Source organism: Henckelia pumila, chromosome 4 (assembly GCF_033568475.1).
Source record: "Henckelia pumila isolate YLH828 chromosome 4, ASM3356847v2, whole genome shotgun sequence".
NCBI classification, from domain to species: Eukaryota; Viridiplantae; Streptophyta; class Magnoliopsida; order Lamiales; family Gesneriaceae; genus Henckelia; species Henckelia pumila.
Window position 1 is genome coordinate 79,758,693 of NC_133123.1, and position 20,680 is coordinate 79,779,372.

The following is a 20,680-nucleotide window of genomic DNA, read 5'->3' on the forward strand; positions in this document are numbered from 1 at the left end:
TTTCGCTCAAATTTTTTTTCATCTTTTTTTGTATCATTCTTTTTTTCTAAGGTCATCTCACTTTTTTAATCACTCTTTTTTTCGGCCTCATCTCTCTTTTTCTTTTTCACTTGATCCTCCAACACTTGCTTTGGAGTCATAGGTAACAATACAATGAACTCTTTTTTCATTACAAACGAATATTTATTTTTAAAACCATCATAAACCACTCTCCTATCAAACTGCCATGGTATTTCCAATAAAATATGACACGCTTGCATAGGGACCACATCACACAAAACCTCATCAACATATTTGCCAATGGAAAATGGCACCATGATAGGCTCATAAGATTTATATTTTTAGTATCATATTTCTCGGGTTTTTATCTTTTGAATATGTTAATTGGTGTGTTTTTGTCATGTTTTGTAGTTGGAGGAAGTTTGATGATCTTGGCAAAAATTTGGGCTAAAAAGTTGAATTCTATCGCATTTGGAGTTGTCAAGAGAAATTTTGAGAAATTGAGCAAACTAGAAGAGGTGTTGAAGCAAGGCGTGGGCGCGCTGTGTTACTACTATGTTACTGTCTTGTGGTGAATAGAAGATTTCAGAATTTGAAAAGAAAATACCATATTTGAGGAATTATAAATATGGTATTTAAGTTATGGAAGATTTTTGAAGAGAAGATTTTTAGATAAATAAAGATAGTTGGAGATTTTTTATTTAAAATAATATCTCCACATTATCTTTTAGTTAGGCTTTATCTTTTTGTTTTTAATTTTATACTTTATATTTATCTTTTTTTTTTCTTAGTTCTCACGTTAGTTTTTTTTAGAGATCTCTACAGATTTCTGCATCTGCACGCTTGAGACGGCCAGGCGGAGAATTTTCTTCTTCTTTTCCTTTTCATAATTTCTAGGTTTGATCGTTTGTATTTTTAGGAATTATGAAGCCAACTATGCTTGGCTAAGTTTTTATTTCTAATTCAAGGGATATTTTCCTGTATTCCGATTCATCGCTGTGAGGTTATGCGTTTATATTGATGTTCTTGCTTTTTTCTAGTATTTGTTGATTTATGATTTATTTCATGAAAGTTGTAGGTCAATTAATCTGACAAATTAATTGGTTTTACGTCTTTTGAATGCTATCCATGAATTCAGTGATCCGTAATTGTCATGAATGATTGATACTTGAGTAGCGATAGATTATGTGTGTTGTGCTATCATAACATGTTTGATCTAAATAAATCAATGAAACTAGGTTTACAATTGCAGCTATCTCGATTGTTAGATTTTAGGATTAACTGTTTTCACAAATCTAAAAACTATTTTTAATCAATATGGAACGCTATCGTGCCCAGTTGGTTATTGATAAGTTTTGACTGGATGCTGGGTTTGGTCAATTAAAATAAGAAAACACAAAAATCTTAGTGGTTATCCCTATGATTTTAAGGTTAATTGCTAGAAACTGCATGAATAAATTATTTGTTAGCCGATGACTAGTGATATGATTGGAATACGGAAATTCCTTGAATCGGAATTTGGTAAAGTAATAAATTTTCTCTTTTAATTATTTGTTCATCTCATTTATTTAATTCTTGCTTATTTTTATTTTTATTTCTATTACAAATCACAAATCCCCCCTTTTTATTTGTTATTCCTCGAAAGAAATAAATATCTGTTCCCCGTGGATTCGACCCTGCTCATCACTACACTCATTTTTGTTAAGAAGTAGGTATTTTAAGTTTGTTGGCTGACGACAGGCCCATCAAATTTTGGCGCCGTTTCCGGGGAACGGTGCAAGTTTTATTTCTTTTGGGTTTTGTTATTTATTTTTTTTTATTTTTATGCCTCGTTCTTCTCGTACAGGTGAACTAGAATATATTCCGGAAATTGAGAAGACATCTAAGAGATTGAGAAAAGAAGCGCGACTACGATGTAACCAAGCATCAATTCTATCTCTTGGTTTGAACGTTGCATCAAATTCAAGTGATTCTGATAGAGAATTTGAACCCGAATTTGAGACTAAAGAAAGTGAGTATGAAGAAACAATGGCAGCGCCAGCACAAATAACCCTGAGGGAGTTAGCTAATCATAATGTTACTCAGCAGCCATTATGCATTCAATTCCCAAATGCAAATTTTGAATTAAAATCTGGTTTGATTCACTTGTTTCCAACTTTTCATGGTCTTGCAGGTGAAGATCCACACAAGCATTTAAAGGAGTTTCACATTGTCTGCACAACCATGAAACCCCAAGGAATTACAGAGGAACAAATTTTATTGCGAGCTTTTCCATTCTCTTTATCTGACAAGGCCAAGGATTGGCTCTACTATTTACCCTTTGGGACGATAACAACCTGGGATGGTATGAAGCAACAATTTCTAGAGAAGTTCTTCCCAGCTTCACAAGCAGCAAATATTAGGAAGGACATATGTGGGATCAGACAGCTGCATGGGGAAACTTTATATGAATATTGGGAGAGATTCAAGCAATTGTGTGCCATTTGTCCTCAACACCAAATTTCATAACAACTATTAGTTCCGTATTTTTATGAGGGCCTCTTGGTTTTTGATCAAAACATGATTGATGCTGCGAGCAGACGTGCATTGGTGAACAAAACACATCAAGAATCAAGGGATCTTATTTACAACATGGCTGCTGTGAGACCTCGGTTCTAAACAACTAATCTCGGGATTAAACAACAAATAGACATACAATATCCAAGATTAAAAGCAAAGAAATTTTTTTTTTGAATGAATAGTGCTCCGCTAGATCGCAGCGAACTCGTGCGATCGATCGGAGCCCAAAAGTGCCAAGTTCTGCACGGGGAAAAATAAAAGCTGCGCTCGATCGCAGTGAACTTGTGCGATCGAGCGCATGCAAAACTTCAAAGTTGCTGCCCCAGAAAAAGAAAACAGAACCAAAGGCTAGGCAATCCAATACCATTCAAGCCATTCAAGCTAATCAATGCTTCAAAATATAAACATGCATTACAACTCAAAACCTCCAACTAATACATAAAATTCTGGAGTTCAACAACTGTTCAACAGTAAAGGACAAGCAACAACAACATAACGACAAAGTTCGATATCTAAACATGTTCTAACATATCTAGGTTGACATGCTGAAATCGACTTTTAAACCGAGTCTTACTTCTACAACTTTCCCTCGAAGCTAACCATGTCTCTTCTGAATTGTTCCTGCCCCACCTGTTGCCAAGTACACATACAAAACAAAGCAACAGCCGGATAACCGGTGAGAACGACATTCCCAGTAAAAGCAACATAACAAGTAATGAATCAATAAACATGCTTTCAAGACAACACTTAATCAATATTAACGTAATAAAATGCATGTCTTTAAAACGGGATATCAATTCTGATAAACGAGGGATTGCTGCTGTGCTTTTGGGATCCCGAGGATGAGATCACGTAACGACTCACCGACTCTCCCAATCGAGGTGGTGTCACGTATCCCACTCCTCTAGACTTTGAGCAACCATAATGAGTATGCTAGCACTAGGCGAAATGACTACGACCTAGGCCACTCAATCCTAGTTCTCAAACGTCTAAACAAAAAGGGCGGTTCTGCCCGCTGAAATCAACGTAGGCTCAAGATGAATGCATAACAGACACATAAACATAAGCCACATAATAAAAAGCAAAATCAATCAACAAGACACAAGTTCCTCATGCTAGAACAAGTGTAGATGCAATATGTGATTTGAAAGGGAAACTCGAGAACCAACTGTCCCGAGTATGCTATCCCGCTACGATGACTGCTTTTACCTTTCAATGCAGTAGATCCAACTCCGGATAAGCTACAACAAAATATTGTATCAAAGACTATACCAACTAAACAACAACTACGGTTCAAGTTAATTCTCTTTACCGTTCTTCGTCCAATCTCTTGACGATCAAAAGCTGTTAACACCAGGCTTGACAACTCCAAACGAATCTGTTCAGATACAAAAATTGATCAACAACGACGATCAATACACAAGCCCAAAACAACAACTCCAACGGTTCAAAACTTCAAAAACTCAAACCGGCGGCATAACGACTAAAACTGAACAAACCGGAAATGCAGACAGCAGTTCAATACTGATATCAACTCAAGTCGGCTTGTGAACTCTGAAACCTCCGATTAACTCAAATAAACTCATTTAAGATAAAAACAGGGCATTACAATTCTCCCCCACTAAGAAGAGATTTCGTCCTCAAAATCAACGAGAACCACAACTCATAAGATAGAATAAAGAACTAAAGACAGTAAGAAGAACTCACGTCATCCGAATAACTCCGGAAATCGCTGTCTCATGTCAGATTCTGTCTCCCAAGTCGCTTCCTCGACGCCGTGATGGCTCCACTGCACTTTCACCAATGGAATCAACTTGGTTCTAAGCTGTTTCTCTTTTCGATCAAGGATCTGAATCGGTCATTCAAAGTAGCTCAGAGTCTCATCTAACTCGGCTTCGTCAGGCTGAAGGATATGAGAAGGATCTGGATGATACTTTCGCAGCATAGAGACGTGAAAAACTTCGTGAATACCAGATAAAGACGGAGGAAGTGCAAGTCTATAGGCAAGATCGCCTATCTTCTCGAGAATCTCATACGGACCGATGAATCTCGGAGATAACTTCCCTCTCTTACCGAATCTGACAGTGCCTCTGAACGAAGAAATCTTAAGGAATACACGGTCTCCCTGCTCGAAACTCAGAGGTCTACGTCTGACATTCTCATACTTCGCCTGTCTATCTTGAGCTGACTTCATTCTGGTCTGAATAATCTTAACTTGCTCTGCCATATGTCTAAGCATATCCGGTCCCTAATCAGGTGACTTGGACAAATCATCCCAAAACAACAGAGATCGGCATTTCTTACCGTACAATGCCTCAAAAGGCGCCATACCGATACTCGCTTGGAAGCTGTTGTTGTAAGAAAACTCAACAAGAGGCAAAGAATCTTGCCAACTAGTGCCAAAGTCTAGCACTACCGCTCGCAGCATATCCTCTAACGTCTGGATAGTCCGCTCTGACTGTCCATCGGTCTGAGGATGATAAGATGTACTCTGATGCAATCAAGTACCAAGTTCCCCCTGAAGACTGTGCCAGAAGTGCGAAGTGAATCTAGGGTCTCTGTCTGAAACGATCGACTTTGGCACACCATGCAATCTCACAACATTGCTAACATACAACTCAGCCATCTGATCATGACGATACGTCATTCTGTACGGAATAAAACACGCAGACTTCGTCAATCGGTCGATCACTACCCAAATAGCATCGCATCCTCGAACGGATCATGGTAGCTTCGTGACGAAATCCATAGAAATGTGATCCCATTTCCATTCAGGAACAGATAGACTGTGCAATAGACCACCTGGTCGCTTCCGCTCTGCTTTCACTTGCTGACAATTCAAACACCGAGATACAAAACTTGCTACGTCGCTCTTCATTCTCTTCCACCAGAACTGGTTCTTCAGATCGTTGTACATCTTACGACCTCCAGGATGAATACTAAACCGACTGCAATGAGCCTCTCGGAGAATACACTATCTCAACTCTGAAATATCAGGCACAACAATATGGTTATTCACAAACAAAACATCATCTCTAACCTGGAATTCAGACTGATGCCTAGATCTGACTTTCTCTACTAAAACCTGAATACTCGGCTCAGACTTTTTGTGCTTCTTTGATCGCAACAAACAACTCCGGCTTGGCTTGAATATCAAACACTCTGATAGTCTCCCTATCTGTTTCAAACTCTAAACCAGAAGTGCAACAATCATCGATTAACTGAGAAACACTGATAGTAGACAGAGATAAAGAACATAGCTTTTGGCTCAAGGCATCTGCAACTGCATTCGACTTTCTCGGATAATACTTGATTTCGCAGTCGAAATCCTTCAACAGATCTAACCATCTTCTCTGTCTCATATTCAGCTCTGCCTATGAAAACAAATACTTAAGGCTCTTATGATCAAAAAAGATCTCGAAAGACTCACCATAAAGATAGTGACGCCAGATCTTCAGAGAAAATACAATTGCAGCTAGTTCAAGATCATGGACCGGATAACGAGTCTCGTGTGGTTTCAGCTGCCTCGATGCATATGCTATCACATGCTTATGCTGCACAAGAACACAACCCAAGACTCGGTTAGAAGCATCGCAATAGACTGTAAAAACCTCCAGTACCTTTTGGAATAGAAAGAATCGGAGCACTGGTCAGTATCCTCTTCAGATCAACAAAACTAGCCTCACAATCTGAAGTCCAGACAAAAGGCGCATTCTTTTGAGTCAGCTGGGTAATAGGCTTGGCAATAGACGAGAAACCCTCGATGAATCGGCGATAATAACCAGCTAAACCCATGAAGCTTCGGATCTCAGGTACTGATATCGGTCTAGGCCAATTCATAACCGCTTCAATCTTGCTGGTATCGACAGAAATCCCATCTCCAGAAATGATGTGACCAAGGAAGACAACTCGATCCAACCAGAATTCACACTTAGACAACTTGGCAAACAACTGCTCAACTCTCAAAATCTGCAGTACGGTCCTTAAGTGCTCTGCATGGTCAGTACGGTTCTTTGAGTAGATAAGAATATCATCGATAAAGATAATGACGAACTCATCTAAATAACGCTGAAAGATACGGTTCATCAAACCCATAAAAACCGCGGGAGCATTAGTCAAACCGAACGGCATGACTATAAACTCAAAATGACCATACCTTGTTCTGAATGTGGTCTTAGGAACATCTTCCTCTCGCACTCTCAGCTGGTGATAACCTGACCTCAGATCAATTTTATAATAGACAGAATAACCCTGCAGCTGATCAAAAAGGTCATCTATTCTGGGTAAAGGATACCTGTTCTTAACTGTAGCCTGATTCAGTTGACGGTGTCAATACAGAGCCGCATAGAACCATCCTTCTTTCGAAAAAACAGAACAGGAGCGCCCCAAGGAGATACACTAGGTCTGATGTATCCCATGGCAATCAAATCCTCAAGCTTTTCCTTCAATTCTCTCAGTTCAATAGGTGTCATACGATAAGGAGCTTTGGAAATAGGTTGAGTACCTGTCACCAAATCGATGTTGAATTCAATCTCTCGAATAGACGGAAATCCAGGAACATCTTCCGGAAACACATCAGCAAAATCTCTAACCACTGGTAAATCTACCAAAGCTGGGCTAAATTTCAGTACATCAACTGCATAAACCAAAAATCCTTCCGCACCTCTCAGTAACAAATGAGTCATAGATAACACTGAAATCAAAGGAATTTTAGATCGAGAACCCTTACCAAAGAATTTCCACTCGTCTGCCATTTCAGGTCTGAACCTGACAACTTTCTGAAAACAATCGACTGTTGCCCTGTACTTGGTTAAAGCATCTATATTGACAATGCAATCAAAATCTGACAGTCCAAGTATAATACAGTCGAATTCTGACAGATTTCCTTCAAAACACAGTTCACAGTTCCTGACTAATCTGACAGAAACAATTCCTCCACCCAAAGGTGAAGTAACAGCTACTACCGAAGACAACATCTCAGTAGACAAAGCATGCAATAACACAAATTTCTCAGAGATAATGGAATGGGAAGCACCTGTATCTATCAAAACATGAGCAGAATAACCGAAAATCGAGCAGTTACCTGCTATAACATCGTCTGGTGCTGCCTGAGCTGATCCTCTGTCAAAGCAAAGGCTCGTGCTTGCTGTCTCAGAGGCTGGTTTGCACTAAAGTTACCTCCCTGTCTGTTCTGCTGCTAAGGCTGGAAAGAGTGAACTGCAGAAGACTGCCTCTCAGGCTGAACTGTAGGTCGAGATGAACTTCCACTCTGAGCTTGATCTCTGTTACGCTGAGGGCACACCTTAGAAAAGTGTCCCGATTGCTGATAGGTGTTGCAGTTACCAAAGACTCCCACACACTGATCTGGTGAGTGTCTACCTCCATACTTGCTGTAGTACAAGGATGATGATCCAGAACTCTGTCCTGAACCGAACTTCTTGGACCACTGGAACTAGAAGAACTGTTCCCCTGCCTTTTGAATTGTTTCCCTCTTGCTTTATACTGGTCCTTTCTGTTTCCCCCACTGTTTCCACCTTCATACCTCTGCTACTGGTTCTGATGCTGAGGTGGCTGATTTTGATACTGAGATGGTTGATTCTGATACTGCCTCTGTTGCTGAGGTGCCACCTGATTACCTCTCTGCCTCCACAAGCCTGCTTCTGCTCCCTTTGCATGATTCATGGCATCCGCAAAGTTGTTAGGCCTGTTGATGTTTACCAACGTGAATACATCGGGGTTCAAACCATTGATGAACTGATCGGCCTTTGCTTCTTCATCTCCGGCAATAAGCGGTGCAAAACGCAACAAACTATCAAATTTAGCCACGTACTCCTCAATGTTCAGATTCCCTTGCTTCAGATTTTCAAACTCAGCTCCCTTATCTTTACGATACGAGATAGGGAAAACCGCTTATAAAACTCAGATTTAAAAAGAGTTCAAGTAACTTTCGTACCTCTACTCTCCATTGCTTTCTTCGTCATGATCCACTAGCTTTTAGCAACCCCAAGCTGATGAATGACTAACCTGATTCGGCGGTCATCTATGTAGTCAATGGAATCGAACAACTGATCAATATCATCCAACCAACTCTCACAGTCAACTGGATTTTCTGAACCCAACAACAACGGCGGATTAAACGACTGAAACCTCTTCAGCAAGGTTTCCATGGGCATCGCTGTAGCATCCATCTCAACCGTTTCAGTACTAGTTTGCTCAGTTGTAGGAATAACTGGCGATGTGTTTCTGTTTATCACTCGACGAGGACCCATCTGAAAATCAAAGGTTAGGGCACAAGATATATCAATCGCTACAATTCGGTGCCCTTACAACCGCTTGGAATACCGGATACCCGTCGATAAAAACACAATTACATCTCAAGTAGTTCATGCTTTATTAATTAAATCACATAACTCATGTAATTCAATTAATTCTCCAATAATAAAACATGCTCGCATGGAATTAAATAATCAATAAATAACTCAAACACATGTGAGGAGTCAATACATGCGGACTCGAACTACCCCGCTCACTCTAGTTCAATCTGTTGGAGAACGGCGATCAGATCAATCAGGATTGATACCCGGTGCAGCGGAAGTTTAAAAATTTTATATGGAACGATTCCATAATGGGTATCAAAACTTTACGATTAAATTGTGTGTGTAAAAATTAAATAACAATTATAAATTTTTACCTCCAATCTCGAATCGAGATTATGGACACCAACAGATTGCTCTGCTCTTGTTGTATCTCCCAGGAACTGATGGACGAGCTGTTCTTCAATCAGGTCCACGAACAGAGATTTAATCCCTCTGATAGATTGCACTAGAAAATCTATCAGAAGTTTCTACGAAGAGAATTAACGAATTTGATCCGTTAAACCAGACTGTAATTCAAAATTCACAGGCTGGATTTTTCCCGAGCAGAGGGGAGGGGGCGGCGGCCACAGTAGGAAAAACCAGGGTTTTCGAAAAATATTTTGTGACCTCTGTTGTGTAATTTCTGTACTGCAATAACTTATTTATAATGTGGGCTGCTAACAGCTTAGGGCCCATTAGTCATAAGTTCAAGCCTGACAAGCAAAGCTCGCATGTTCAGAAATTAATATAAAATTCATCGTGACTCAGATTGATAAACCAATTTCACCAATGTGCACAGAAACCATTTCTGCATCTTTTAAAGTCAAGATAAATTTTTCTGAATCCGAATTCAGTGATTTCCAAAAATGCTCATCCCTATGTCATTTTAGGAAATCTTACTCCTCTACTCTTAAATAAGAAGTCCTACTTCTTTGTTCATTAAATTTAACTCTTTAAATTTAACTATCTCAACGGGGATTAAAAATCCATTACTCTGTGTGACCCTCAATGGTTCAGGGATACAGCTAGCCGTGGGCACACAACTCCTTGTGACTCGGAACAACAATTTCCGACTTTCCCATCGAATCATGGTAAGATCGCCTAGCAACATCGCCCCATGATTCCCTAGGTATCACTGATAGTGCCTACAAGAACCAATAGATTTTGGTTAGCGTACAGTACGGTCCCTTCATCCATATATCCCGATCGAATCAACAACCATTGGTAAATCGAGAGTCGTTCTAGATTCGATAACTATGCAACGCATCTTGAAGATAAAATAGTGACATCGCATGTGCTACTAAGAAACCATTTCTTAAAACACATCATGTACTCTGGCCAGAGATTCGTCACACTAATATCTCCTCAGATTGCATAGGATATCCACACTCGCAAGTATGTGGTGAATCCTTGACAACAAAGCATCGACTCCTATATGTGTTGTAACTGTACCCAATCCCAACACCTGATGAACCCAATAGATTCGGTAAACGAGTCAAAGCACAGTACTAGCATATAGAGTCTCAATGATGTTTCAAGTAGTAAGGACTAATGGTGTACAACCAAAACCGCGGACTTTATCCACTCGATAAGTGATAACCACTTGGAAAGTCCGGATAGGATAGTTCGATCATTCATCGTATGAATATCCATTTGCATGCTTCGAACATCTCTATGTTCCTTACCAATGAAACGTGATACTCTGCATCGCAAATGCTAGTCTCAAAATCGAGCGATCCTTATCCTTATTAACGGACGGCTCAATCGACTAGGAACGATTTAGAATATACAGTGACTATAAGATGTGTTTCATGATAGACATCCCCATGTACTACCACATCTTACATACACTATAGTATATTCAAGGTCTTTATCAAAATAACAATAGTATATCACAATATAACAATATGATGAAAGATAAAGTCATTGCCATTAATAAAAGTGTAAATTATATTAAACAAAAGATTGTTTATACAAAGAGTCATCAAAGCCCTTAGCCACAAGTTGGCTCACCGGGCACCCACTCTTTCAATCTCCCACTTGCCCTAAAGCCAACTAGTCATACTACATAGACTCATTGCTTCGCGATTTTTGTCAAATAATGGTCCTGGCAAGGGCTTAGTAAGTGGATCAGCGATATTGTCTGCAGAGGCCACTCTTTCGACAGTGATGTCTCCTCTTTCCACAATCTCCCGGATGATGTGGTATTTCCTCAGTACGTGTTTGGATCTTTGATGAGACCTTGGTTCCTTTGCCTGAGCAATGGCACCCGTGTTGTCACAGTACACCGGGACTGGACCAACAACTTCAGGAATAACGCCCAACTCTTGGACGAAATTCATCATCCAAACGGCCTCTTTAGCAGCAGCTGATGCTGCAATGTATTATGCCTCAGTGGTGGAATCCGATGTGGTGTCCTGCTTGGAACTCTTCCAAGAGACAGCACCGCCATTGAGCATGAACACAAATCCAGAGGTTGACTTCGAGTCATCTACGTCACTTTGGAAGCTAGAGTCGGTATAGCCTTCCAATTTTAGTTCTCTTCCTCCATATACCATGAACATATTCTTAGTCCTTCGTAAGTACTTAAGAATGTCCTTCACGGCTTTCCAATGCATTTGACCGGGATTAGCTTGATATCTGCTCGTGACACTCAGAGCAAATGCTACATCCGGTCTGGTAGATATCATCCCATACATGATACTACCTATGGCTGACGCATATGGTACATGTGTCATTTTCTCTATCTCTTCATCAGTCTTGGAACACATAGACTTGGATAGAGAAACTCCATGATACATAGGTAGATGTCCTCTCTTGGACCCATCCATTGAAAACCGTTTCAATATGGTGTCGATGTAGGTTGCTTGAGTGAGTTCTATCATTCTCTTAGATCTATCTCTATAGATCTGTATCCCTAGAATATAGGATGCCTCACCCAAATCCTTCATCGAGAATCTACCTGATAACCATATCTTTGTTGACTGCAACATCCCTACATCATTCCCAATGAGTAGGATGTCATCAACATAAAGTACTAAGAATGTCACAGCATCCTTAACTACTTTCTTGTACACGCATGATTCCTCCGGGTTCTTGATGAAACTAAAATCCTTTATTGTTTCATCAAATTTCTGGTTCCAACTTCTTGATGCTTGTTTGATACCATAGATCGATCTCTGAAGCTTGCATACCTTATGCTCGCTTCCCATGGATGTGTATCCCTCAGGCTGCGTTATATAGATCTCTTCCTTAATGTTTCCATTAAGAAATGCAGTCTTCACATCCATTTGCCATATCTCATAGTCATACCAAGCAGCTATGGCAATAAGGCTTCTTATGGACTTGAACATTGCAACTGGTGAAAAGGTTTCATCATAGTCAACTCCTTGTCTTTGAGTACAACCTTTCGCCACCAATCGCGCCTTGTAGGTCAATACCTTACCATCAGGCCCAAGCTTTCTCTTGTAGATCCATTTACACCCTATTGGAACAATTCCATCGGGAGGATCTACTAAAGACCAAACTTGGTTTGTATGCATCGAATCTATTTCCGACTGCATAGCTTCAAACCATAAATTTGAATCCGCATCAGAAATTGCTTCCTTGAAGTTTCTTGGATCACATCCAACATCGGGTTCATCTTGATCCCCTTCAAGAAGAAGACCATATCGAATGGGAGGTCTAGAAGTCCTCTCGGATCTTCTAGGTATAGGCGTGTGCATCAATGGTTCCTGAGGTGTAGGATCATTATTTTGTATTTCGGGTTCTTCTCGAATTTCTTCGAGTTCCATCATCTCGCCTTTCTTATCCAATAAGAACTCCTTCTCCAAGAAGGTGGCATTCCTTGAAACAAACACCTTTGTTTCAGCAGGATGATAGAAATAATATCCGATTGAATTCTTTGGATACCCTACAAAATAACATAAGGTGGATCGACTATCCAACTTATCTCCCACTGTCTGCTTCACGTAAGCAGGATATCCCCAAATCCTCAAGTACGAATACTTAGGAGCTTTGCCATCCCATAACTCGTATGGTGTTTTGTCCACTGCTTTGGTGTGGACGTTGTTCAACAACAACATCGCCGTTTCAAGCGCGTATCCCCAAAACGAAGGTGGAAGCTCAGTGAAGCTCATCATGGATCGAACCATGTCCAACAAAGTTCGATTACGACGCTCCGATACACCATTCAGCTGAGGTGTCATAGGAGGAGTCCACTGAGAGAGAATCCCATTCTCTTTCAGACAGTCCAAAAACTCGGTACTTAAGTATTCTCCACCTCCATCCGATCGAAGTGCTTTAATACTTTTACCTAGCTTGTTTTCTACTTCAGCCTTGAATTCTTTGAACTTTTCAAATGCTTCAGACTTATATTTCATTAAATATAAATACCCATACCTAGAATAATCATCAGTAAAGGTAATGAAGTAGGTGTGGCCATATTGAGTACCAATTCTAAATGGACCACAAACATCTGTATGGATCAAATCCAACAGATTTTGACTACGCTCAGGTTTCCCCTTGAAAGGAGATTTAGTCATTTTTTCTTTCAGGCAGGACTCACAAGTAGGTAGAGAGTTAATATCAGACATATCAAACATGCCCTCTCCCACTAGCTTGTTCATCCTCCTTGAGGAAATATGACCTAGCCTAGCATGCCAAAGGTTTTGACTATCGATTTTCCTTTTGTTTGTTGTTACCGGTTTATCAACATAATTTATTGGAACGTCTTTTAATTTTAAGTTATATAGATCATTTTCAAGTTGTCCATTTCCAATCAAACATTTATTCTTGTAAATATTGCAAATCTCATTCACAAAATTGCAAGAATAACCATCTCTATAAAGCATAGAAACAGAAATAATGTTTTTAATCAAATCTGGAACAAATAAAACATCTCTCAAAAGTAACTTAAAATCGTTCTGCAAAATTAAATAAACGTCTCCCACAGCTTTGGCTTCAACTCTAGAACCATTTCTGAGCCTCAGCTGGGTCTCACCCATCCTTAGCCTATTACTTCTTGTCATCATTTGCAACTCATTGCAAATATGAGATCCACATCCGGTATCCAATACCCAAGAAGTAGTGTTAAGTGAAACATTTATTTCAATATAGAACATACCCTTTGCAGTTCGCAACTGCTCGAGGTATTCCTTGCAGTTACGTTTCCAATGACCGGGTTTCTTGCAGTGATGGCAAACTTGTTTAGACTTGTCCAATTTTGCATGTAACATTTGGCCTTGAGATCATGGTCCAACCATTTCTCTAGTTTGGCCAACCTTTCGGCAGTTACATCAGCCAGGTCTGTTTTCGGAGAAGCCTTTTCTAACACTTAGAAAATCTTTTTCGAACTTAGGACAATCTTAACTTATGGAATCATTATGTATTGTTTGCGCCAGTAAGTTTGTTTTGTTGGAGAATTGAGACATGTGGATTACGAAGATTCATCATAATGATATACTGAGATGAAACAGACAATTATCGATGATTGTTTAATTAATTTACTAAGACATAAAATAGTCGAAATTTATTTTATGAATCTCACTCCCACTATTTTAACGATTTCACTACCCTCTAGTGAAAACGGAAAACTATTTTCGTTAGTGGGAACATGGAGTCCAATTGATAAACTATGGTCCCGAATAATATCAGCCAACCATAATTTTCAAAAGGTAGAGCCCAATTGCTTCCAAAGCAACTTCCACGTTTTTACCTCATGTTCAATAAGGGCCCAATAATATGATGCCGTTTATTGTGACATGTCAAGATGACCCATCAATATTAAGTTGTGATGGACGGTCGCCATGTGGATCCCCCAATAATATGAGCCGATCCCATGGGAGTTCCACCCAACTTACAACATGTGTCGATCCAATGTACAGCTTTCCGACGAACGGGCCCCCCCCAATAATATGAGCCGGACCGTATCCGCGGGTAGCATCTCATACATTGATCGTTGATGGAAGGTAGGAACATTTAAACAATATTTAAATTTCCTTTATTTATCTTGATATCAATTTTAAATCATATTTAAAATGAGGGATTTTAATTTTGAAAATTTGTCTCATCATTTTAAAATTTTGTATGCTTGCCGGATTCACACAATTTTGTCTAAAACATGCATACAACAATAATATCATATATTATATAGAATGATCGATTCCATTTCTAATCGACCCGTGGTTGCCAATCACGAGTCTTAGTCCAATCCTAGGTAATATGTAGGTATGCAATGCAATCCTATTACATTGTGCTTCCAATTTACATTTCTTCAGTCTTTATTGTCTGCTGGGCCCACCTCCGTCTTCAAATCTTCATCTCCCACTAAATCTAATGTATTTATAATAAATAACAATGACAAGTAGGGGATACATTTTAAGGGATGGGAACGGGCCATAAACCAGGCCCACTTTTATTACATATGACAATTCATATTGGTCCATAAACCAGGCCCATTAATAAATCCAACAACAATAAAAACAAATGTAAATTCCTAACATACACCTACAAAATTGGTCATGGCAATCGATCATCCTTATCCAATAATATTTAATTCAAAATTAATTTATTGGATAACATGCAATGACAATTTAAATTAAACGGATAAAATCATATTCCATATATAAAATCTTATTTTACATACAAAATCATATTTTATCTTTTTATCAAATAAAATCATATTTTACATATAAAATCCAATTTTATACATAAAATCATATTTTACTCAATATTTCCATAAGATCATATCTTATCATCAATTGTACCAAAAATAATTAATTTCATAAAATATGATTTAACGGATAAAATCTATAAATTTTCCAAAAAATCAAATTTATCCAAAAATCAATTTTAAAATTTTCGAACTCGAACAATTCGATCCGACACCTCGTGGACCAATCAAAAACAATTTTCGATCGGACCAAAAATAGAATTTTAACATATTAAAATTTTAATTTAAAAATTAAAAATTAATTTTTCGCGGGCCGCCCGGGACACTCCCGGGCTGCCCGCGCCCCAAAGGGGCTCGGGCCAGGCAGCCCGGCTGCCCCTAGGGCAGCGACTCTCGCTGCCCCCCGGGCAGCGATCCAATCGCTGCCCCTGTTTTTGCCCGAAAAATTTTTAATTTAAAAAATTTATTTTGTTTCAAAAACCGAGGCTTAAAAAGTTTTGTACAATTGATTAATTTAATCGCTTGATCTGAGCAACCTGGCTTTGATACCACTGTTGGAGAACGGTGATCAGATCAATCAGGATTGATACCCGGTGCAGCGAAAGTTTAAAAATTTTATATGGAACGATTCCATAATGGGTATCAAAACTTTACGATTAAATTGTGTGTGTAAAAATTAAATAACAATTATAAATTTTAACCTCCAATCTCGAATCGAGATTATGGACACCAACAGATTGCTCTGCTCTTGTTGTATCTCCCAGGAACTGATGGACGAACTGTTCTTCAATCAGGTCCACGAACAGAGATTTAATCCCTCTGATAGATTGCACTAGAAAATCTATCAGAAGTTTCTACGAAGAGAATTAACGAATTTGATCCGTTAAACCAGACTGTAATTCAAAATTCACAGGCTGGATTTTTCCCGAGCAGAGGGGAGGGGGCGGTGGCCACAGTAGGAAAAACCAGGGTTTTCGAAAAATATTTTGTGACCTCTGTTGTGTAATTTCTGTACTGCAATAACTTATTTATAATGTGGGCTGCTAACAGCTTAGGGCCCATTAGTCATAAGTTCAAGCCTGACAAGCAAAGCCCGCATGTTCAGAAATTAATATAAAATTCATCGTGACTCAGATTGATAAACCGATTTCACCAATGTGCACAGAAACCATTTCTGCATCTTTTAAAGTCAAGATAAATTTTTCTGAATCCGAATTCAGTGATTTCCAAAAATGTCCATCCCTATGTGATTTTAGGAAATCTTACTCCTCTACTCTTAAATAAGAAGTCCTACTTCTTTGTTCATTAAATTTAACTCTTTAAATTTAACTATCTCAACGGGGATTAAAAATCCATTACTCTGTGTGACCCTCAATGGTTCAGGGATACAGCTAGCCGTGGGCTCACAACTCCTTGTGACTCGGAACAACAATTTCCGACTTGCCCATCGAATCATGGTAAGATTGCCTAGCAACATCGCCCCATGATTCCCTAGGTATCACTAATAGTGCCTACAAGACTTAATAGATTTTGGTTAGCGTACAGTACGGTCCCTTCATCCATATATCCCGATCGAATCAACAACCATTGGTAAATCGAGAGTCGTTCTAGATTCGATAACTATGCAACGCATCTTGAAGATCAAATAGTGACATCGCATGTGCTACTAAGAAACCATTTCTTAAAACACATCATGTACTCTGGCCAGAGATTCGTCACACTAATATCTCCTCAGATTGCATAGGATATCCACACTCGCAAGTATGTGGTGAATCCTTGACAACAAAGAATCGACTCCTATATGTGTTGTAACTGTACCCAATCCCAACACCTGATGACCCCAATAGAGTCGGTAAACGAGTCAAAGCACAGTGCTAGCATATAGAGTCTCAATGATGTTTCAAGTAGTAAGGACTAATGGTGTACAACCAAAACCGCGGACTTTATCCACTCGATAAGTGATAACCACTTGGAAAGTCCGGATAGGGTAGTTCGATCATTCATCGTATGAATATCCATTTGCATGCTTCGAACATCTCTATGTTCCTTACCAATGAAATATGGTACTCTGCATCGCAAATGCTAGTCTCAAACTCGAGCGATCCTTATCCTTATTAACGGACGGCTCAATCGACTAGGAACGATTTAGAATATACAGTGAATATAAGATGTGTTTCATGATAGACATCCCCATGTACTACCACATCTTACATACACTATAGTATATTCAAGGTCTTTATCAAAATAACAATAGTATATCACAATATAACAATATGATGAAAGATAAAGTCATTGCCATTAATAAAAGTGTAAATTATATTAAACAAAAGATTGTTTATACAAAGAGTCATCAAAGCCCTTAGCCACAAGTTGGCTCACCGGGCACCCACTCTTTCACAATCCAAGAATCTTAACGCTCTGATACCACTTAATGTGAGACTTCGGTTTTAAACAACTAATCTCGGGATTAAACAACAAATAGACATACAATATCCAAGATTAAAAGCAAAGAATTTTTTTTTGAATGAATAGTGATCCGCTCGATCGCAGCGAACTCGTGCGATCGATCGGAGCCCAAAAGTGCCAAGTTCTGCCCGTGGAAAAATAAAAGCTGCGCTTGATCGCAGCGAACTCGTGCGATCGAGCGCACGCAAAACTTCAAAGTTGCTGCCCAGAAAAAGAAAACAGAACCAAAGGCTAGACAATCCAATACCATTCAAGCCATTCAAGCTAATCAATGCTTCAAAACATAAACATGCATTACAACTCAAAACCTCCAACTAATACATAAAATTCTGGAGTTCAACAACTGTTAACAGTAAAGGACAAGCAACAACAACATAACGATGAAGTTCGATATCTAAACATGTTCTAACATATCTAGGTTGACATGCTGAAATCGACTTCTAAACCGAGTCTCACTTCTACAACTTTCCCTCGAAGCTAACCATGCCTCTTCTGAATTGTTCCTGCCCCACCTGTTGCCAAGTACACATACAAAACAAAGCAACAGCCGGATAACCGGTGAGAACGACATTCCCAGTAAAAGCAACATAACAAGTAATGAATCAATAAACATGCTTTCAAGACAACACTTAATCAATATTAACGTAATGAAATGCATGTCTTTAAAATGGGATATCAATTCTGATAAAGAGGGATTGCTGCTGTGCTTTTGGGATCCCAAGGATGAGATCACGTAACAACTCACCGACTCTCCCAATCGAGGTAGTGTCACGTATCCCACTCCTCTAGACTTTGAGCAACCATAATGAGTATGCTAGCACTAGGCGAAACGACTACGACCTAGACCACTCAATCCTAGTTCTCAAACATCTAAACAAAAAGGACGGTTCTGCCCGCTGAAATCAACGTAGGCTCAAGATGAATGCATAACAGAAACATAAACATAAGCCACATAATCAAAAGCAAAATCAATCAACAAGACACAAGTTCCTCATGCTAGAACAAGTGTAGATGCAATATGTGATTTGAAAGGAAAACTCGAGAACCAACTGTCCCGAGTATGCTATCCCGCTACCGATGACTGCTTTTACCTTTCGATGCAGTAGATCTAACTCCGGATAAGCTACAACAAAAGATTGTATCAAAGACTATACCAACTAAACAACAACTACGGTTCAAGGTAATTCTCTTTACCGTTCTTCGTCCAATCTCTTGACGATCAAAAGCTGTTAACACCAAGATTGACAACTCCAAAAGAATCTGTTCAGATACAAAAATTGATCAACAACGACGATCAATACACAAGCCCAAAACAACAACTCCAACGGTTCAAAACTTCAAAAACTCAAACCGGCGGCATAACGGCTAAAACTGAACAAACCGAAAACGCAGACATCAGTTCAATACAGATATCAACTCATATCAATGCTAAAACAACAACAAAAGCTCAAACTCAATCAATCTAAAAATCCACATTTTCGAAAATGGCTTCCAAAAATCATAACAAATCCGAACATCGTTCTAATTCAAAACCGACAGATAATAAACGATCAGAACTCTGTCAAGAATGACATACTCGAATCTCGAACGATTCTAACAACATCCAAAAACTAGAATGTATCCGATCGTAGAAAAACTTACGATATAACGGAGCTCTAGCTGCAGTGATCGCTAATCTACCATCAGAAATAAATTCCAACAGCTGGATCGAGCTCGGACTGAAATCACAAGGATAGGAGAGAGCTTGGAGGCGCTACAATGGTGGATCTCGGTTTTGAGAGGAAGGAGAAGACTTTGAAAAGTCAATACAAGTGTAGATAATATATAAAATCCAATAATTGCGTTTTAGTCCCTGAAATTTCCAAAATTTGCAAAATGTACCCTGATCAAAATCAAGTCGGCTTGTGAACTCTGAAACCTCCGATTAACTCAAATAAACTCATTTAAGATAAAAATGGGGCGTTACAACTGCCAATGCACAACAATTCTAAACTAGGGAAGACAACACTCCACGACAAGTTAATGAGGTAAGTGCTAGTCCTATTGATCAAAAGTTAGATCCATTGACTTCTCTTTTGGAAAGGTTGGTTGCAGGACAATTACAGCAGGTTAAAGCTTGTGGTATATGCTCGGGTCTTGGACATCCCACTGATATTTGTCCGACAATACAAGAAGATCAAGTGCAGCAAGCTAATGCAATTGGTGGATTTCCTGGACAGCCACAACGCCGATATGATCCATATTCTAATGCCTACAATCCAGGATTGAAGGATCATCAGAATTTTAGATATGCTAATCCACAAATTAATGTGTCAATGCCTTAAGTGCCATCATATCCTCCTAGATCACAACCTCTACCAGCTTCCAATACAAGTGAGTATCTAGAAAATATTGTTAAGGATCTAGCCACTCATACTTTGCAATTTCAACAGGAAACAAGGGCCAGCATTCAAAATTTGAATACTCAAGTGGGTCAGTTGGCAACTACACTCAATAGGTTGGAAGCACAAAATTCAAGTGGTCTAAATTTTAAGACTGTGGTGAATACAAAGGAGAATCTTAGTTCAATTACATTGAACAATGATAAAGAATTTGAGGATCAAAAAAATGTGGTACCAGCACCAGC

At 39.1% G+C, this 20,680-nt stretch overlaps 1 pseudogene; it reads right to left on the reverse strand.

Moving 5' to 3' along the window:
• Positions 1-20,680, reverse strand: part of LOC140861321 (uncharacterized) — a 35,894-nt pseudogene that overhangs the window by 10,759 nt on the left and 4,455 nt on the right.